Source organism: Leptinotarsa decemlineata, unplaced genomic scaffold (genome assembly GCF_025532065.1).
Source record: "Leptinotarsa decemlineata unplaced genomic scaffold, Ldec_3_MD MMD2_tig00000035_RagTag_RagTag, whole genome shotgun sequence".
Classification (NCBI taxonomy): Eukaryota; Metazoa; Arthropoda; class Insecta; order Coleoptera; family Chrysomelidae; genus Leptinotarsa; species Leptinotarsa decemlineata.
This window is the reverse complement of record NW_027412540.1, coordinates 20129252-20152534: the sequence shown is the minus strand read 5'-3', so window position 1 is coordinate 20152534 and position 23283 is coordinate 20129252. Positions and strand designations below refer to the sequence as shown.

Sequence of the window (23283 nt, the reverse complement as noted above, 5' to 3'; positions counted from 1 at the left end):
TAAAATTTCTTTTGAGAAACATTTCCCCACTCTAGTTATTTGTGACCTGCCATTGAGATAATTTTTGAACCAACTTAAGGCTACTCCATCGATTCCAAAATATCTCAATTTGCAAAGTAATATTTGCCTATCGATAGTTTCAAATGCCCTCTTGAAATCAATACTACTATAAATTTATCACTATCGATTTCATTCTTCCATTTTGAAACTGTTAATTGAAGGACAGTTTCACACGAGTGGTGTTCTCTAAATCCTTCGGGTACTGTTTTTCCCGATATCTCCGGAATTTCAGAAATTTCTCAACGGCATATTGTTATTCAGGTAAATGCCCAACTTTTTTCCAATTCAAGCATCTTCGGATCTCTCATAGTTTCCGAAATCCCAATGGTGAGGATAGAATTTGAAACACCCTATATTTCGTCAAGAACACATAATTTTCTTTTGTCTTTCGTGTAGTATTTTATTTCAATTTTTCTCCCGTAGATCTAGATTTTCCTCATTGCAAAATGGTGAAAATCAATAGCCTAGCCACCGCGGACACCTGTAACAACACCATATATACAGACATAAGCTCGCAAGTAGCAAGACCAGGCAGGGAGAAAGGTATATATTTATTATGATTGTGTAAAATTGGGTATATGCGCAATGTTTGGAGAAATATCACCCCGTATGCTCTCGGAATAGATGATAAAAGGGAGGGGTGATAAAGGGCTCCCGTTCTGCAGACTCGCAGCGCTCTGCTCAGTCAGAAAGAACACGCGCGCGATAGACGTGGAGAGGTGCATGGTTTGCCGCATCTCTGAAACGTGTCTTATCTGTTGATATTACCCACTGCAGATATTGGGAGTTGTTGATGATACTCGTATTTGTGGAGGTTTCGTGAATGGGAACCTTTCGCTGCTACTGTTGACCGTGTTACTTTTTGGTGTGGTGGTGGTTGTGACAGTTTCGGATTACGTTGGCAGAGCGTTCAAGGTAGCTTTTGTTTCATCTGGATTTTTACTGTGTGTCTAGGGAACATGCGATTTTTTGGTCGCGAAATTTATTTCTTGATTCATATTTTTTGCTAGTTGTATATTTATAAGACGAATAATTCAATACGGGGAAAGAACAATTTTGTGGACGAAAAACTAGAGGAGATTTTGATACATTTATGTAGAAAATTAATGGTACCTATCTGCTGGTTTGACTTAATTCACAGACAGAAATCTGAGTCGATGTATTTGATAGGTACTATTGACATTTCAGTTTCTACATGTCTATAGAATTTCCACCATCATTGAATGTTGTGGTGGTGAAATATGCTTATGTGACTCCTTGCACTTTTGACAAATCATGTGAACTCCACTAAAGTTTCGTATTTTCATCACTGACAACATCAAAATTTTCGCCAACTTCACTCTTTGATTTCTATATTTCGGTGTGTTCTAGACCTTCAAATACGTAACGTATCTCATTGGTTCTTTACATTGATTTCGTTGAGGATTTCAAACTTGTTGAGTTCTCAAGATAGTGAAGTGATGATGAAGAAATGGCAATTAATCCTCACATCGGCAGAACGTTGAAGGTGGCTATTGTTATACCTTCGTTTTGAAAGTGTCTTTAGATAACCTGCAATTTTCAGTTGCGAAACATGTTTTTAGTATATTTGTTTCATTAGTTGAACATATACATTCAAAACACATGTATAAATTTCCCAGAATTGACTGATAGAATCGAAAACTGATTTTATGAACAGGAATTTATATATTTTGATATATTGACGAGTTAGATTGGAAATATCACAAATTGATAACCTGCGTTGATATTAAAATTAGTACTTACTTACTTTATTTTCTCATTTTTAAAGACTTGCTAGTTATTATTGAGGAAGGTAACCACTAGATCAAAACTGAAATTTCATTTGATTGGTAGAATTTGAAGCTTTGTCGTATTTAAACATTTTTCCCACACCAGATCAAAAATACTGTCGCTTGATGGGTATTTTGCTAACCAAGAAAGCATTGTCAGGAGATGACCACAAGTGTAGTCGATAGATCCAGATGTTACACTTTCAAATCACGTAATTGATAAATTCTTATTGAAACTTATTGAAACAATCAAGAAGGCTTTTGAAAATATTTGAAGTGTAATATTTGCTCATGGTGTTTATGACAATTTGGGAATATATTTGAGTTATATTATTGTACTGAATAGGCTGACGAATGATCACTAAGTAAGAAAAATGATGCAGTAACTTGTAACTTTAAAATTTAGAGTTCAAGAGGAAAATTACTGTAGATTGAAGTTGCCCAAAGTAAAATATATCAACAAAATCGTATTAAAACAGTCAACTTTGTCATTTTTACGTTTTGCTTGCTCTTGTCAGTGATTATCTCGCTGATTATTTTCTGAAATATTTTCCTAGGTATAGGTAGGAAAATAATCAGTTGTTTTGATATCTACTCTTCTATTATGACATTTAAATCTCTCCAAGTTTGAATATAGTGCCGCCAAATCAGTTTTACCCTCAAGATTCTATTAAAAATTTACCAAGACAATGAAATTCCGAACGTAACTGAAACAAATCTCAATTTGATTTTTTTATAACTCCAATATAAACGACTAATCTCACAATTGATATACTTCATCTGAGTGACATTTGTGTTGAATTTCAACACGAACGATAGAGAATGAAAAGAATTAGCATTCAGATCCAACTGTGAAAATGTATGGTTTCCCAGTAATTTCTGTTTTTTCCGAAAAATGCTAGGAATTATTGAATGGTTCTTGTCAGAATAATTGCATCGATGTGCTCGAGGATATCCTAGTTCGTCATTGGCTAAGTGGCAAATTTTTACAGATTCTCTCGGTTGGATTATTCATTAAAGCGTAGATTGAAGCTGTAAACAAGCCAAAACTTCGGCTAACTGTAATTTAGAGTTTCACATGGAATGAGCAAAGTATTTGTCATCTCATCGGCTCTCATCCTGAGCAGATGATGAATTGAGAAATTCAATTCGAAGAGAAATATCTAGTTTATTGGAAAAATCAATCAGGGAAAAGTCTTCATCGTAATCGCCCTAAAAAATATGTTTCGTTAGTGAATCAGCTTTTCTTTGTCAGAACTTGTGAAAAGTATTCAATGCACTCCTACGAACTGAGAAGGTAAAATCCTTTCCAACTTTTAAAAGTGCGGCCTAGGTTATTTTGGGATACGTTTAATCTTTCTTGATTTCATTATTGCCAATATATCGACTGTTGAACATTTTGTTGAATGAAGAAAGATGAAAATACCAATTCTGGCTATAGTATATCATTGATATCGTCTTCGCATTTAAAAATTAGTCGAAATTATGGTGATTTCATACTTGTCACCTTCACACATACTGAAGATCAAAATCTCCCATGGCGATTTCTTTGAATTCCGCGATATTATTGCATATAATTGAAAACATAGTATGAATTATTCATGTGTGTGAATATCCGGCGACCGCGTAAACTTGGCCAAGAATAATAATCGAAAATATTAAAACAACTGAAAAAACTGTATGTAGCATGACCTGCCTGCATTCCCAGAATGGAAATATTCTTTACTTCAGTTGTCCCAAGTGAGTTCATGACATATTAGCACCCTATTCGATCTCCTACATTAAAATGAAACGAATGCAAGATCATGAAATGTACGAAGTTCAATCTGAAGGCCAGAGAATCAATGACTTCTGAGTAAAAGGTAAAACTGGAATAAATCTAAAACAAACATTTTTCTCAATGATCAGAAATGCAATACTTTTCTCGACGCGCGTTTCACCAACCAAGTTGGCGTCTTCAGGATATCAAGAAAACTTTCGAATGTTTGAAAATGTGTTTTTTCGGTAACCACCTAACCTTATCTTACGAACGACAACCTCAGAAATCGAAATTGGCAAAGTTTGATTTCTAGCATGTTAAGTACAACAGAATGAAGAAATCGAAATTTCATGATGTCTGAAACAGTCGACAAAAAAAGGAACAGGAAAAGAAAAGAAACAGCCCTGGCCTAGAAGTATGAAACACCAGTGGATAAAAAATTAATAATGGTTGTATTTTTTGTTGCACGTGCACCTTCGATACCATCTATACCGACTTTCTAGCGAATTAACTGTAACACGTAAGTGTGGGAGGACCTGCTTCCAGTTGGATAATTCCTTACCAACAAGTTGATATGGGGCCGTATTCACACAGACCATCTAAAATCAAATATGTGTTGTGTACTCTAAGAATATTAAGATTTTCAAATCTATATTTCATTGAACGTTTATAATGAAAATGTCTCGGGAAACTCTTGAGAATTAGAACACAGGAGGGGTTACACAAAGTAATGAATTCAAAAAATTTGATATAAAATTTTGTTAATGAAAATACTGTTTACTTCAAAACTAAATTTCGAATAAAACACTCGTTTGTTTTTAACGCCTTGTCACGAGTCTTATTAACAGCATTCAGATAGATCAAATGGAAATTATATGTTCTTCAGCGATAATCCTATAGTTATGAGGCAGAATAGTCATTCGCTAACTTTCAAAATGATACATTCAATTCAGTCAATGACCACATTTTCTTCAATACAAATTGAGATACAGGAATTGAAACAACTACCAACACAACACTCTGCTTTCTGTTGCTAACTCCCCATCGAAATCAATAACAATATTTTTGATGGTATCATAAATAGCAGTTCTTGTTTCAATAAATTCGGGGCTAAATGGTTAGAGCGGTACCGAACTGAAAGTCTAGTTACTCATTTTTCATACAGAAATATAACTATCGATTCTTTACTTTCATCATCACCTTGCCTATGCAGGAAAAAATATCGGAATAATCTTGATACTCATTTCTTTATATCACATTCAATCAATACGACTTGTGAAATTCACCAGTGGTTTTCATTAGTACCGAAAAAACCTTCAAATTCAATATCCTACATCGTATAATTTACAGTTCGTTTTGTTTATGAAGCCATCCAGTTTTTGAGGGTGAAATTCAATAAATGTATTGCTGTTAATGACACTTCCAAATATTTATTAAAAAAATTGTAATTATAACTATACAAAAGAAAGTTTTTGATGTGAGAGATTTCATTGGTGGGAAAAACCTCTTTGGCTTTCAAGTCACACACCAGTTTCTTTCAGATACAAACCAGCCCGAAAAATCTGCCACTTTTGATTTTTAAAATTGAATTACATGAAATTACTTTGCCGAAATCGGTTTTTGTACCAAACATTATAATATCTAAATTGAAATGTAATTTGGATGAATGTCACATCAACGTGATATACAAACGAGTACACAAATGATAATTGTATGTGGATTCGATTTCAAGTGTGGGATTATCGATTTTCCCTGGGTATGTCTGACCAGTGCTAGAAATCGCCCGCTAAAACGTAAAATCTTGTTAATTTGTAGCTCGCAGAAGTTTATACTCCTCAGTGTTGTTATTCATAAGGAGGCTGGCTAATGGAAAAACATATTTCAAGAAATTTCAATGTATAGAGGAATATCTCGTGATATCTGGGTTGATCTCCGTAGTTTTTCTGCAGAGGCACTAGGCTTCATTTGTTCATGAGACCCTTTTGTATATTTTTGAAAATTGAATCACAGAAAAATTCTTGCGAAAATTTTATAACTACTACGACACTGCTTTCATTACATCGATAAGTGGGAAAAATAATTCAAATAATTTGGTTGTCAACGAAAGGAGTTTGCTGATAAGAAAGTCAGAAAAGTCAATTTTTATTGTTTTTTTTTGTTGTTGTAACAAATGGGTATTTAAGAAGTGGTTCTTTCATTATCTATATCCCTAGTTTGTTTTTTTCGTATGGATTTGTCTTGCAGTTAGATGGCGCTGTAGAAATCTCGCCCAGGGCGCCGGTAGTGCAAAACCGGCACTGAGAATTTCATTTATTGAATGAAATAATTTAAGAAGAGATTACTTTTCAAGAAAAAAAATCTGTTCTACTTCTCTCTTGATATGCATGTATAAATCACAATGACATACTGAAAGTTAATTATATTGACTAATTTTTATATACCCCACGTAATCATAAGTGAGCGATACCTACGCAGGAACTTCTTTAATCATAATTACCTAAAGCATTCATTCAACTTTTATACCTACAGTATATACTCAAATTATGATTACCTAGAGCATATCATATCAATTTTATATTTGTTTGAAATATGTTTAAAAATATGTTTTTCCATTAAACAACTATCGCACGTAACCCTACGAACGACAACCCTCAGAAGTCGTAACTTGTTGTTTTTTAAGAAAACAAGTTCAGTAATGGTTATCTATTCAAATCCAATTGGTCACTCAGTTGTTCAATTCTGATAATTTAATTGCTTCCAAATGATTGAGCTTCATTTTCTATGTGTATAATTTCAAAGTATCCATTAGAGATTATTTTCTTCCAAAAGATGATTTGAATATTTTGAATTTGTTTTTCATTTACAAAGCTCTTATAATGTTCTTGGATGCGATTCCTGAATGTTCTGCTCTATATACAAATTTGTTTTTGGGGCAGTAGAAGTTCAGATAAAAATATTTTTCTTCATTACACGTTCATCACACCTCAATGAATAATGAAATACGTCTCAACCAAAAGCCTAGTTCAGCACCCAAGCTCATCGAGAGTGAATTGGAATGTGATGTCAAGTAATTTATTATTCTATAGAATGTTATGATTATTTATGAGCAAGGTGGGTTTTCAATAGGATTTCAAACTTTTCATCATATTTTAATTTCAAACTCTAACATTTCCCAGCGTACTTTCATTCCGGTATCATTATGATGCTAAGTAATGTATCCGACGGTTTCAAAGGAGTTGAAATTGAATATGAATGTAAATCATACATAAGAACGATTCCGAGACTACTTAAAGATATAGAAGATTGAGGTTGAGATTACGGCTGTAACAAATGATATTGTTGATGGATAGTTGTGGGTACTAAGGTCGTTTATAAGATACCTACAAGTCAAACAAGAAATTATTAAATCAAAGTCTCGATCAAAGTACCACTTTCGTAGAAGGTGTGATGTCAAATTTTGTAACAAAGGCGGGAGACAATGACTTAATCGTCAACACAGGACAGTGCTAAATATCAGTTTGTCTGAATGATCGTCATATGACTCATGATGCATGAGTTGGTGAAGTGTCATTGTCTTCATGATTCACGTATAAATTCATCGAGAAATATGTACAACTATCTTCAAGGACATTTTGGGTTTCGTGTAACCGCGGAACATCTCTTCAATTGTTCAGCTCGTCGTATGATTGTTTATGATATTTGACTCTCTGAATAAATAGTTACTTATTAATTTTTGATTGATTGAGAGAACGTACTCACATTCTCAGAAAGGAAGTATATTTTACTTTTCATTTGTAACATCCTTATCTTAAACTTCAAAAATGTATGTACGTAGACTGTTCAAAACATGAGGTGAATATTCAAATTTCGCGGGCTACATACATTCGAGAACGATGTCAACGGCGATTCAGATTCATTAAAAGGGGTCATAACTAGTGACGAAGCATGGGTATATGGTTTTGATATTGTCGCATAAAAGTTAAGGAAAAAACCTTCAATATTGCGCCCCCACCATATATCGCAACTCGGTACTCGCTTTGCTTATTTCGAGAGGATTTTTTGTTGTTTCACCCGACCCTTATTCGTCAAAACAATGAAAAGAACTCATTTGAAAACTCATCAAAATATTTATTATAAAAAAATGAGAAAAAATACGCTGAGGAATGAACCTACATCAAGTAGTTGAAAGAAAAAATACAATGAATCACCAAAAACTTACATTATACTGCTACTCAGCAGTATCGATGGGAAGAAGATGTGCTGCATTTTGAAAAATGCTCTGAAACCGTTTCTGAAGAGTGATCATTGAATACTGAGTGAATTTCTTATTATTTCTTCTTTATGATATTGACCTGCATAAATATTCATGAGAATTCATATGCTGAGGTTGCAACTTTGCTCCCTTCACCGTACTAAGGCAAAATTCTTAATGCGCATCCACGCAAGTTTGCATATTTGGAAATTGTTTTATATTTCTATATCCTTTAATCGTATCAATTCTGATGAACTTGGAATATTGGAAGATGAAATTATGAATACTGAGTGTTTTTGTTTTAGAATATTGAAGTTGAGGTTGAAGCACCTTCCAATTCACGTATTTGCTTGAATGGATTGTGGAACAACAGCCACGGTATTCACCAAATTTGGCCCCCAGTGAGCTCCTCTTGTTTCATGAACCGAATAGCTGAGAGAGCTCAAGGGCATACCAGAAGGTGCATATCAGAAATGCTTCGAGAATTGGAAACAAATCTGGCACAAGTGTATTATATCTGAGGGAGACAAAATAGAAATTGATGACTCAATGACTATTTTTTGCGAAAAATTAAAATTCATCCTATTTTCTAAACAGACAGCGTCGTTTTCATAACGTCAAACCAATGCTAATTTTGTTTTCACACAAGAAGGAAAACGTCAAAGGAATCATGAATTTCACAGTGTCAACATTAGCCAGTTTTTCTTCATCGTGTGACACGTGAAAACAGATGTTAGACGTAATGTACGTAATTATTCCACTGATCTATAATTTATATCCACTTTTCCTTTCATGTAGATTATTTTTCATGATCGTCATAAAGAATAGAGACAAACTCGATTTCATCCAGTCACGCTAAAATGCCATTTTCGAGGATATTTCCATAAAAGCTTGTAGGAAAAGATACCTTTCACAAAGACTCATTATTTCCTATTTATATAAAACCGACACTGAAATATATTCTAAAATAACCATCTATTCGACTCCATTGACATCGTAATCTATAATTTAGCATGGCTCAGCTATGGAAACTACTGAACGCCTATTGTAACAGAATGTAACAGAATAGGTATTTCATAATCTGTGAGCATTCTCTGAACAAGAGGAGGGGTTTGAAGAATTATTTTCAGAAATTTAATCAAGAATACCAAACATGTGAAAGAGTTGAAAAAATTGCATTCAGATTTTTTTTTGCCGAAAAATCATTAAATATTTTTTGGGATTTCGAATACTTACCTAAAAATATTTTTTTAACATAAACATGAACATCATATAAATATAAAATGAGTCAATAATGATCATTACATTTTAACAAATATCATTATTTCGAGTGTGCTTGAAAGATTCATTCTGTTGATCCAAGTTTTTTCATTTAGCACATATATCCGCATTAACCATTTCGGCCATTAGCGTGTTACATTTCTCACATGGATTATGACTTTGTTTAACATTATTTGGACTGGGAAAAGATTGAAGAACCATCATCTCTTTCTCTTTCAAGTGCAACAAGTAAAACATGGATATGGAAGTGAATCTAAAATATTTCAGGTATATCCTGTTATTCGATTGGTATAGGTAAGGTTAGGTCCAAAGTGAGTAGGTCCATTCGACTCCCACACCTATCCATACTCGACCAAATAAACCCAGCTGATTATCGAAGCCGATTAGTTTGTATGGTGAGTGCTCTTTCAGGTCAGATGGTAAGCACGAAGTATATGCTCTGCTCTTTCATCACTTTACAAACAGAGGCGACACACACTGTCTTCCGACAATCCGAGTCTCTGCCCTGGAAGATTCTGCCAGAAGTCGATACATCTTCTTGCCATCCAGGTGTTCAATATTTGTTCGGCAAAGCCTAAAGCGATGCCAATGAAAGGTTCGGGTCCGATGAAGCTGCTTGCAGAACCCTCTTTTGCAAGGAAGTCAGCAGCCTCATTGCCTTCCAGGTCAGTATAGCCAGGAATCCAGACCAGAGGCAATGTGTAAGTCTTTCTATAGAGAAGAGTCGTTTTTGGCTATTTGCTACTAATTAAGACGTTGCTCGGTAGGAGCCAAGAACTTCAAACGCCGCTTGACTGTCCAATAATATTTTAATTGACTTCTTATATAGTTGGATTCTTCCAATTTCGCCGCAAGCAATTCAATAGCGTAAATTTTCATAGGTTCCTAGGCAGATTGATATATCTGTCCTACGTCTGCAACACCTGCACCAGAACCGAAATGTGTTTTTGATCCATCTGTGAACCAACAACTATATTCTCTTAATATTTTCTTTTCCCGAAGGATTCAGTCCTTTCTATAAGGCAGTTCGTAGTTGACGGAGGCAAGTAGAAGGTCATTTCCAGAATACCGTGACTTCCAGTGTCAACCAACAGTCCAGTGTCAACAAGTCTGTATGCAGTCTCTCTCCAGAAAAAATGTGGAGAGGAGGTAGATCTAGATGGAGCTCTAAGGCCGCTGACAGTGTAGTACTGATGGCACCACTGATGGCCAGACAACCCTATCTCTGTAAGCCAGAGAGCTTCGCCTGGGCCGATTTCTGTAAAGTCTTCGGCCACCAGGCAACTTAACCATAAATGATCATTTGTCTGACAGTCATCACATAAATCCAATGGATTTGTTTGGGACCTATGTTCCAAATTTTACCACAAATCCTTGGATATGTTAATAGGGACAGTCTGGCTTTGTGTAAAACTTTTTCCAAGTGAGCCTTCCAGGTGAGTTTTTTATCAAGGACAATGATATTTCACCTGCGTTCCAAATGAAATGACCTCACCATTGAGGGAAAGTGGCGTTAGATCATCCAATTTCTTCCTCCTCGTAAAGGGGATTGTCACAGTTTTGCTGGAGTTGACAGACATCTGCTCCCTCAGGCACCAACTGTGAGCAACGTCCATCGCGCTTTGGAGGATATTACAAGATGCCCTTCTCGACTGGTATAATAAACAACTGGAGACATTTTTTAGTTTTTTATAAGACTGAATACGATTCTGGTTATCATACAAGTAACATAATATCAATATGAATACAGATTATAAAAATATTTTAAAATCATATGAAAATAAATTTATTACATTATATGTTATATATTATATGTTTTTCAGTAAGTAGATTGTATAATCATGTATATAAAGTTTAAAATGAAAGGGGAATATTTTGCAAACTGGAAAAAATCACAGCGTCCCATTTCATGTGAAACTCCAATAACCAAAACAACCAAAACGGGTAATGAAGCTGAATGAGAAAAACCGAAAGGCATAAATCATCTCCACAATGTTCCTTAGTAAAAGTAGGTTGAATTCTCGGTTAGAATATTATTCCGAAAGGAGCTTCATTGTTCCTGTCACGAACGAGGATTTGCTTTTATTTTTTATTATGAGATGAGATGGATGAATTCGATTGGTATTAGTCACGCTTCTTGGGTTCCATAGACGGAGGAATTACCATTGTTTATGTACATGTGGACGAACAAATGTTCATATCAGTTTCCATACGATGAAGTTTTTCTAGTGGCAAACGAAGTAACAAAAACATTTGTAGAAAACAATACTCAGTGCACAAAAGTGACCCCCAGAGTGACCAATGAGATAACTAATATTACCGATGTACCAATTCTTTTGTATTAGAAATATTATTGAAATGATATATTGAGAAAATCTGAAGGAGAACAACATTTCACATACTTTTTGTAGAGAAAAACGAAAAAAGGTTGTGAAATTGTGTTACAATTTGGCGGAGGTGCCGGGTATGACCAAAATAGAAAAGTAGCGTAAAACAAATGTTATTCTTTCATGAGATATCTGAATGTTTTGGGTTTTTTTTTCGTTATAACGTGCTCATCAACTTGCATATTACTTTATGACACACCACAGCAGTTTTAACTACCTTTCGAGCTGCTTTATTTACAATCTTTTCTTAGCTGAAACGGTTAGATGATTTAGTTGAAAACTGAAAATGATCAGAAACAGTTGAAGAAGAGCGTATATGATATAATACTGAAACGATAATTTATCAAGTATAAGAACTCTAGTTCCCTAATTCGTGAAGAAAATGGAAATAAATGACATCGGTTAGAAAATACACAAGCAACACAAAATAAAATATAAAAAAATTGGAAAAAAATTAAGAAATTAATTTCAAATAGAGAATAATAACATTTTGATTGTTAGTATTCACGATCATCTTGTTGTTATATGATATGTACGCATGAAATCATCTTGTGAATGATTTTAGCTTGCTGCTTGATTTGTTGGTGTCTTCTCACTTAGTAACTGCAATCATTGAAGTCGTTATCTGGGATCGACAGCTTGATTTCAATGAGGCTGCTGAGGATAGTGTCTGCCCGAATCTTCAAGCAGGTTCCACTTTTGTACTCTGACCCAATATTTCTTATCCACTTCGATAGTTCTCTGACATGAAATGAAAATAGTGCTTGCTGATCGTGATTGTTTTTATTTCTGATGATTTCTATACTGAATTTCATTTTCGAATTGGAGAGATAGGGAAGATGTTAGAGTCTCGTTTCAGATTCGAGGTCAAAAATTCAGTTTATTGTCATTTTATGAGAGCTTATCCACAGTTTGACCATTATGAGACTACATTTATATCGTTGTGAAATTGTTATTATTCCAAACTGAACAATCTTTTTATTTTAATTCGGTTCTAGTTGTTACTATTGATTATATTTTTCAAGGCTCCAAATTATAATTTACTTCTACTATATATTCATATTGATTAATCTTATCAAATGTTTACATTTTTGTAAATATTCTGAAACTGAAATTGTCAACTTCGTTTCTCTATATGTATATTTTTTAACAAAGATTATACTCTGAGGCAACAGGTATAGTCCAAATTCACAATAGTTTTGGAAAAAACTATTCAAGAATACACAAACTTCGAAGGTACATGGCAATGACTTCTGCCCAAATTAACATCGATACCGATCTGGAAATGCTGTGAAGACCTCAGGGCAATGGTGGACTTTGTAATGGGTACTGCTGTCCTCACTAAAAACAAGTAACAGAAAAGCTGATGAATGTGTCAAGCACAACTCCATATATATATGAAGTATCAAGACTTTTGGTACAGAACCAAATAAGGAGATGGTCAATAAGAAATGAACCGTACTTCAAACATGTACCAGCACGTATAAGGAAACACCTTTTTGAAGGGATCCTTCATGAAGAAAACTGAAGAACTGGTTCAAAAAAGCAGAGATTGGATCAGAACAATTACATGGCCTAGTCATTGGACACTGTCCATTAAGTAAACTCCCTAACAAACTATAACGAAGTCCTCAGTGGCAGACAATGGAATGGTCAGAGAGTTCCCTTCATGTAATAGATCAAAGGAAGCAAGCAATTTATGGACAACTCCTGGAAACAATTTATCTACATTTTTAAAACCGCTCAACTCGACAGTAACAAACATTTTATGTACCATTTTATCGTTTGAACCACACATTCAATAGCTGCATTCCAAACATCTTACGATTTGCCAATAATTACGTTGATCTTGAGATGTTTAACATCTCCTTGCATCATTTTAAAACTCAATTAGGACATATTGTGCTTTGATATTTTAGTGTATACATAGTTTGAAGTAGCATATCTGGTATATGTTTTATTGTCGTTTTATACTCTACAATTGACCCCCTTTAAACTTTAAATTAACCCCTTTTAAGCTATTCTTAGTTGTAATTTGTGATTCAGTACCTTATTTGATTTTATTTTGATCATAAATTAACATTGTAATTTATACTTCAAATGGGCTTGCCCGTAAATTAATAAATAAATAAATTTTTTGAAATGGGTGTCATGAAAATAATGAAGGAAACAATGTACAAGTCAGACGATAGTGAATCAGAATTTAATAGTTTTAATTTTTTTCAATCCAAACGTCACCTAATAAAAAATCATGACACTGTTGTGTATCAATCGGTACTTTCCGCTCGCTAACGCATTTCAAGGGATAAACTCCTCCCCTATGATTTCACAAGGTGAACAGGAAATCCAACCGATTCGGTTCCTTTATACGAGTTTACGATGCCGATTCCGGCATTCTTCCTTCCATTTATATTAGATCAAAGATAAAAAAGTCTGATGTTTTGAATGGCATTCAAAAAGGAGACGAGCATTAATCAACGTTCATCGATACGAATGTGCGCTTTTAGTGCAACGCTCGATTGGGGTATCTGAAATGTGTCTCCTGCCTGTTTAATGCACCCGCTGACTCCCACGTACCTACCGCAGGTGTACATTTGCCTATCTACCTGTTTTGCTGATGACTGTGATAATTTTCTGTAAGTGGAGAAGCGGTAGAAGTGATTTAATGATAAAGTTTATCGTTTGTCACAGGTTATTGGCCTGTAGTCAATAAAATTTCTTCACAACAAATTAGTTTTTTTCAGACACTGAATGAAAGTGAACATGTATTCAAAACAAGCACATGAATAATACTAGATGACTCATATTTTAATTCAGCTTTAGTCTTTATCGATTTTCGATATGAACATTGAATTACATGGAAATTTCCAGAAGTTTAAGATTGAAATTCCAGTATCCAAACAAGTCTCCTAAAAACTCTGAAACTAACAATATTGTTTCTCTCACTAGTTTGTACAGGACTTTTCTTGATGTTTGACATATTCGTCTATGAATTGGATGCCCCCTGTGATTCATTCGCATGAAACATGACGAGTGACGAGCTTCAAATGTTCCTTTACTGCATTGCCTGCAGCTGAAATCTCCATTATACGACCTTATTTTGTTCAGGTGGTCTCTTTAATGAGTACATCCGGACACACCTTTAGAACTTTTCGGGCACCAAGAAAATTCCTGTGAATTCAGAACTTTTTCGCTACATATTTCCATTACAATTTTTATGTGAGTATATCAAATCACAACTGTTGAGTAGAAATAATGTTCTACCTGATTTCAAAATTTCTATTCAGTTGTGAGTTGTGAAAGAAGAAAAATTCTGTTGAATTCTCGGTTGAATTACTAAGTGATATCATATAATGAAAATTAATTTACATTGTAGGTTTTCATGTTGAATGTGAATTTTTCGTGTTCTTAATATAAAGATTGAATTGTAATTTCACGGTAATTTGAACGGTATATTTGTATAGAATAGATATTTTACAATCACTATATTCCATGATATAGATACGAAAACAAAATATGAAAAAGAGTTTCTTGAACTACTGTCACAATATAATTAAGTATGAAGCAAGTAGAATATAATTTTTTTTTCTGAGTGATTTAGCCGTTACTTGATGAAGATTCATAGTAATTTCAAAAACTACACCTCACGATTTGATCTCCACAAACATTATGTGAAAAATATATCATAACATGTTTCGCTAGCACAGTAGCTTTTTCAAGTGATTGAATGCTTCTGCTATTTTGTGTTGATGAGGATGGCAGCTTATAATAGCATGCTTCACAGATTAGTCAATGTTCCTCTCTCAATAGATGATTTCAATAAAGAACTTAATATCATCAAGCAAATTGCGGTTAAAAATGGGTTTAAAGCCTAATGAATAAACAAAATACTTTCCAAGAAAGCCTACGCAAAAGCGATTAGAGACGTTTTTCCTATTGATGAGGTAGATAATCAAAATTATAGAGCTTCAAAGTATTTTGGACAACCAACGAAAAAGTGGCTTTATTTTTGAGGAAATGAGATATTAAAATTGCATATAGAACAAGTAATACGTTGGGAAATTTAGTTAAAAATAATAAAGACAAAACATCCAAATTCGAAAAATCAGGAGTATATAAATTAAAGTGTAGAACGTGCCCTAAGGTATATATTGGTCAAACTGGCAGGACATTTAGGAATCGAATCCAGGAACATCATACGAGCTATGTAAATGAGAAAACAAATTCAACATATTCAAAGCATCTTCTAGAAGAAAATCATATCTTTAACGAAAACTTCAAAATTTTGCACATTGAAAATAAAGTTGAAACTGAATCATTTGGAAGCAATGGAAATTGATAAACTCAAAAATTCAAACATATTAAAACCCTGAAGATCTTTAATCTTGGGAAAGATGCCAATTAACACTGTCAATAGGTCGGCAATTCTATAAATTTCAACATTCTCTTCCCGTTACTCCAAGTTTTATATTTTTGATTTTTTGTATCAAAAACTTAAAACTCATATGAACGAATGTGTCATGTGAAATAAATGATGTTAAAAGGTGAGTCTTTGTCTATATAAGCACAATTGAGAGATGAAAAAGCGGTTTTTTCAATTCTAGTCAAACTAATTACAGAAGCATTTCAATTAAAATACCCAAGAATCATCCTTGGATCGTTCATCACCAAACCAGTCATCCACATGTTAGATAGAGTGACATTTCATTTTATCCTCGTTTTTATCCATTTTAGTTGCCTTTGAATCAGTATGTCTTCTGTCAAACGACATGATTGGATCAGATTATATATTTATTCAGATACATTTGGGGGCAAGCGTGCGTGACAGTCGGTATACGGGTTAGAATCGTCCTCCTTTGTTCCCAATTCATTATGAATCTGATTATTCAGAATTGATGGTTACATTACATGTCTCCCATATAATTTGTTTTGTAATGATTGGAGTCAGCTATTTTCGTGAATAAATTTAAATCACCAGGTCGCATGATCCATTAATAGAGGCGTGGATGATATTCTGCCATTTCTACTCTAAATCGGTTGATGCGCTGGAAGATATTAACCAGTATTTTGTGTCAGAAACTAATTTCTTCTTGGGTCTTGGGTTAGCGTACTACGAACTTTTTCGTAGCGTCCTAGTATGATTTTGCAACACCCTACCATTTTTGACCTCCTTCATTGATTTTAATAAGATTCATTTATATGTATAGTGTAGGTATATATATATATATATATATATATATATATATATATATATATATTATATATATATATATATATATATATATATATATATATATATATATATATATATATATATATATATATATATATATATATATATCAACATGCCTAGAAACTCATGCGACTGTTTTTTAAGCAGATATTTACGCCACTGAATTGTATGCGGAGAGATTGGAAGAATCCAACCTCATTCACAAGTCAATAAAAATATTTTCGGACAGTCAAGGGGCGTTGCCCCAAGTTTGCCTTCCTGACCATACTGGCCTGGAAGGCAAAGAGGCTTCTGATTCCCTAGCGAAGGAGGGTGCTGCAAGTAGCTTCATCGGACCAGAACCTGTCATTGGCATCGCTTAAGGCTTTGCCGAACAAATACTGAACACCTGGATGGCAAGAAGATTTATGGACTTCTGGCAGAATCTTCCAGAATTGGCTCACTCCAAGGAGTTTGTTCACCCTTCGAAGCTTGATACCAAACAGTTGCTGGATTACAGTAGGGATGAACTACGATGTCTAATAGGCCTTCTTACAGGTCACTGTCATTTGAATCATCATATGTAGAGAATCGGGACTGTCGGAAGACAGTGTGTGTCGCCTCTGTTTGGAAAATGATGAAACAGCAGAGCACATACTTTGTGTATGCCCCGATGGGGACCGAATCAGGTTTTTACAGTTCGACATCTGACCTGAAAGTCCACTCACCATACGAACTAATCGGCTTCGTTAAGAAGCTGGGTGTATTTGGTCGAGTGTGAATAGGTGTGAGCCACAATAAACCTTTGCGGGTTGCGGTGGAGGGTCGAATGGATCCACTCACGTTGGACCTAACCTATATAGTGTATTAAATGCAATGGCAAATATTATCTTTCACATCTCATTATTCATTCCTGAAATACGTTTTTATTGATTCTGAAAAGACAGAGCTAAAGAGCAACATTGTTTGTCATGTAAAATTTGGATATCTATCTGTAAGTTTGTTACTCATTCACATGAAATTTATTCGTGAATAAAAATTGGGTTTTTTTGTTTGAAATATCTCAGAAAAACGTTTCTGTTATGGTTTGGGAAAAGTATTTTCTTCAAACTGAATGAGGCATTGGAAAGGTGTGACTATGTATATTGAAAATTAAAATGGATTCAAAACTTTCGTTAGGTATTCATTATGTTCCTTGTATTCTCGTATAATGAAAGAAATAACTATATTTTAGGTAGGTTTTTTGGTTGTTGGAGCCGATTTCAGATGAATTAAATGTCTTTGTTGAGACTTGCTATTCAGATTTTCATATTTTTCAGTTTGTTTCTTGTTTTTTTATTTTTTTGCTCACCATATAGTTGTTATAAAAAAAAAAGACTTTCAGAAATAATTTTGGAAAAGTAATTTAAATTTTTTTAGACTAAAAGTACAGTTTTATTGGCCTTCGAAAAATATGGCATGAGTTTTGTTGGAGAGGTGAGATGAAACAATGGTAGGTACACAATTTTTTTTGTGATGCACTGTTTGGAACCTTTGGTGTAGGGATTCATATTACTTTTGGTGTAGTAATGAATATTACTGGAGTCCTTTTCCATCACCAAACTGTTATTTTTAACCCCTCGACACCTGTTTCGATCACGTTGTGATCCTTCAAGAGGGAGATGATCACTTGGTGATAGAAATTCATTCTTCTTCTTGAAGATGGTCACTTGGTGATTGAAACACGTGTCGAGGTTTCGAAAATAACGGTTTGGTGTTGGGATAGAACTCCAGTAATATTCACTAATATTTTATTTAAAAATAAACCATATGTCACGTATGGGAATTTGACAGAAGAAATTACATAACCTTATTTGTGAGAAATTGTGGTACATTTTTCTGGCTAAAGCATGCGGGTTTCTCAGCTTCCTTGTGATATTCCCTCTCGGGATCTTCATAGTTTTGTCGATGTGATTCAAAAGTGCTTTTTCTTTCAATGTTTCTATGAAAGTAGTTTTTTCGAGAGGATTCTTTCTTCCAGTTTGTATTTGAAAGCGATTACTATTTCCTACATACAAATACCACGTGAACTTCGATTTGCTTGAATGGTACTAATGCAAAAAAGAGTTGAAATGAAATGAGTAAAAAATATTCTAAACAGTTTTATTGAAAAAATAGATAATAATTATGTAGATGATGTATTGAAAAGTAAAAAATAATTCGGAAGATTTTAGGTAGCAGTCATCACACCCAGTGGCGCACTCAGAAAATAATTATGGGGGGCTGACCGGGGGTCCCTAGGCACCAACGGAAAACTTTTTAAACATTTCTTAGAATAACCAGTATTTTAAGGCATTACTTTGAGTTTATTTCAGCTCTTTGAATGCAAGTTTTGAGTGGGGACTACAGGAATAAATGATAAAACCCAGCAAATAAAATTAAATTTTAGGTTTTATTTTGACAAAATCTTTTTACATCAGCTGTCTAACAAAACAAAATTGAGTCTTCTTTGGGTCTTTGTCAGTATGGATAATACAGTGTCTGTGTCAACTGGATTTTCCCTGTAGATATTAAGATTGGCTAAGCCATTTAGCCTACTCTCAGACATACTGTTTCTTAGGTATGTCTTGATTCTCCGAAGAGTGGAAAAGGAGCGCTCTGCTGTGCTGGTCGATATAGGTATATTGATGAAAATCTCAAGTAGGATATGGATGTTTGGAAATATTGTTTCATCACAAATATTTAGAAAATCAATTGCATTGACGTGGTGCCTTGTTTCGTTGGAGAAAAGCTTGACAAACTTCCATTTCTGCCATCAACACGTTTAAGTTGTTGTTTTCCAAATCTTCTTCATAAACTTCAATCAACTTCAAAAACGCCTGTTTCATCTCTGTACTTTCTTCAATATTCTCTGGATGAGTATGAAGCAAGCAGTGTGAAACCCTTTCAAAATGTTCTTGTGCTTTAAGAGACATTTTTCGATGTAGGAAATGAAACTTTCAATCCAGGGGATGAATACGTTAATTCTATTAAATGGTTTTGTGCTTTCGGCTGAGACATTGCTGTTGTGTGTCTGTCTTCCATCACTAATTGTAGTTTCAATCAATTCGGCCATTTTTTGTGCCTCTTGACTGAAAACTCTTCATTAACTTTTTCTCTTAGTGACTTCAGACTCTGAAGTACATAGTCAACATAGTTCAAAGCAGCCCAGAGATCCGCATCATTTGACTGTAGCTTTTGACGTAATATCAAAGTGTAGCTGAGTAGCTCCTCAGCTGATACTAGAGCTACAATATTCAATATAGTTGTCAAAAGGACATAGGCCTCTGAAGATGAAATCCTTCTTTTTGTAGCTTAGGTCATCTTAGATTTACAATGATACAGAATTAATTTAATTATATTGTCATCAAATCTGAATGTGTGTACCAAATTTCAGATCAATCTGTCAACAGGAAGGGGGTCAAACTTCAATTACTGAATTTGACCAAAACAAACAGACAAACAGGTCAATCTGAATAAAACAATTCAGGAACGAATAAAATGAGTCTATTCTTAAACCAACTCTTTGTTGTCCCTATATGCTATATGAATGACAACTATCGGAAGTCGAAGTTTGAACTGTTCGAAATGAGGGTGTGATTCCTAGCTCGTCCTTCTGTCAGGTTGATGCTAAGCCATTTTTGTAGCTCGGAATGCAAAATCGTATGCGCCATTTTTTCTGGTAGGCCCATTCAATCATTATTTATCAGACTGTCCTCCTGGAATCGGGATTGTATTTTAAAAGGATACTGAAAAGTAATATTTATGAAACTCTTTCAAAATCGATGGAAATGATCATTTTATCTTTTTGTGTTTTCAAATGAAATCAATACTTTTCAATCCTTCTACATTTGTTTCATTCATTTCATTATATTCTGCAACGATCATAATGCAAATTATTGATATTCATCTCGTTTATCCATTTTCCCATCTATTCCATTGATCAACTCAAAATATTGTTATTAAATTAATCGGCTCCCGGCTATATTTTCCATTCAATATTGGAAACGTTAAAGCTTCGCAACATTATCCCTCATATACAGTTTACATGACGAGATGGAATGTTATTGTTAGAGATACTATTGCGAACATATGCATATCATTTCAAAATCGCATGGAAAGGTAGAAATTGTGATAAAATTCAGCGCAGCTATAGTGTAAAGCTATAGTAAAAATATAATGAGTTTTTCTCATTTAGGAAAGGTATTTTCATGACAATTTTCGAACTCTATGTTGATGACCGTTTGTTTTTCTCTGGTGATCTGTCAACATGCTTCTGAAGTTATTCTATTCTATCAGGCGTGGACGCTTGTTATTTTTTTTAATAAAACGTCGTTCTAACGACAAACCATACTTCAACAAAAATTACGATGATGTCCACAGAGAATTATCAATAAATTGCTTGCCAGTTTTAAATAATTTTTGTTAGTGGCTTAAGCCTCTGATCAAAATCTTCCTCGATTCTACCATTATCAGTGTTCATTTTGTTCAATCCACAAAATCTGAAATTAGTTCATAAGACTTTTCGTCCTCGTTTCATATGAGGAATATCGAAACAAACATTATACATATGTATGATATATACATGTATATAATGAGTGAAACAATATTTGGGTGTGCAGAAGGCCAAAACGGTGTACACTTATAACACACATTCCCAGCTTTCGACAATTTTCATCATCATCATCAGGGATGCTACAATATGAATAAGAGAATAGATTAGATATATAAAAAGAAATCAGTCAAAAACACAACTTACAGTGTATGTGACGTTAGGCGGCAGGATGATCAAAATGTGGACACGAATATAGGTGTAGAGACAAAAAATAACCTCGGGAAGTTAAAGACGAACACAAATTCATATTCAATAAATATAGTTTAAAAAACTGAAAAACACGCTTTTAAAGAACATTATTGAACTAAAAACTCAAAAATATTTTTTAAATAAGCTTAAAACAATAAAGAACGAAAAATATTAGTATTATTGTGAAAAAAACGACGGGTCCTTGATATACAAAATATATATATATATATAATATATATATATATATATATATATATATATATATATATATATATATATATATAAAGAGAGAAGTTAATATCGGACATAGCACTCATGAAAGTGGCAAACCATAGACACGTGTTTCGGGCTTTTGGCCCATCATCAGTATGGTGCAGCCAAGTGTGAGGATGGGCAACACTTGGTTACCAAAAGATAGAAATACAAATGCACGGAGCCACCAACAGGAGCCAACCGCACATTTGTGGTTTCAGATGATAGATCTTGTGTTTACAAGAAAACTATCAAAATCACCACGGAGGCAGTTACAGCTACCTGCGTGACATCCGGGTCCAGGAAATTATACAAATAGGAAAGTTATTGAGTGTCTTGATATAGAAAGAGAAGTTAATATCGGACATAGCACTCATGAAAGTGTCAAACCATAGACACGTGTTTCGGGCTTTTGGCCCATCATCAGTATGGTGCAGCCAAGTGTGAGGATGGGCAACACTTGGTTACCAAAAGATAGAAATACAAATGCACGGAGCCACCAACAGGAGCCAACCGCACATTTGTGGTTTCAGATGATAGATCTTGTGTTTACAAGAAAACTATCAAAATCACCACGGAGGCAGTTACAGCTACCTGCGTGACATCCGGGTCCAGGAAATTATACAAATAGGAAAGTTATTGAGTGTCTTGATATAGAAAGAGAAGTTAATATCGGACATAGCACTCATGAAAGTGGCAAACCATAGACACGTGTTTCGGGCTTTTGGCCCATCATCAGTATGGTGCAGCCAAGTGTGAGGATGGGCAACACTTGGTTACCAAAAGATAGAAATACAAATGCACGGAGCCACCAACAGGAGCCAACCGCACATTTGTGGTTTCAGATGATAGATCTTGTGTTTACAAGAAAACTATCAAAATCACCACGGAGGCAGTTACAGCTACCTGCGTGACATCCGGGTCCAGGAAATTATACAAATAGGAAAGTTATTGAGTGTCTTGATATAGAAAGAGAAGTTAATATCGGACATAGCACTCATGAAAGTGGCAAACCATAGACACGTGTTTCGGGCTTTTGGCCCATCATCAGTATGGTGCAGCCAAGTGTGAGGATGTTGGTGGCTCCGTGCATTTGTATTTCTATCTTTTGGTAACCAAGTGTTGCCCATCCTCACACTTGGCTGCACCATACTGATGATGGGCCAAAAGCCCGAAACACGTGTCTATGGTTTGCCACTTTCATGAGTGCTATGTCCGATATTAACTTCTCTTTCTATATCAAGACACTCAATAACTTTCCTATTTATATATATATATATATATATATATATATATATATATATATATATATATATATATATATATATATATATATATATATATATATAGGTGAAGCTAACTATATAGCGTGTAAAAAAGAAAAACCACCCGTTGTTCCTTGAAGAGGACCATGTGGACGCGAAATTAACATTGAAATCTAAAATTTGTGGCAACGTATGATAGTTTT

At 34.3% G+C, this 23283-nt stretch overlaps 1 protein-coding gene across 4 annotated transcripts in view; it reads left to right on the top strand.

Annotated features, from left to right (window-relative positions):
- Window positions 1-747: 747 nt before the first annotated feature.
- The window catches only part of LOC111506585 (discoidin domain-containing receptor 2), an 842991-nt gene continuing 820455 nt past the window's right edge, over window positions 748-23283 (top strand). For all 4 annotated transcript variants that reach the window (XM_074171999.1, XM_074171996.1, XM_074171997.1 and 1 more), the window contains exon 1: window positions 748-975. The gene's annotated coding sequence lies outside the window, so the exon portion shown is untranslated. The remainder of the gene's footprint in view (window positions 976-23283) is intronic.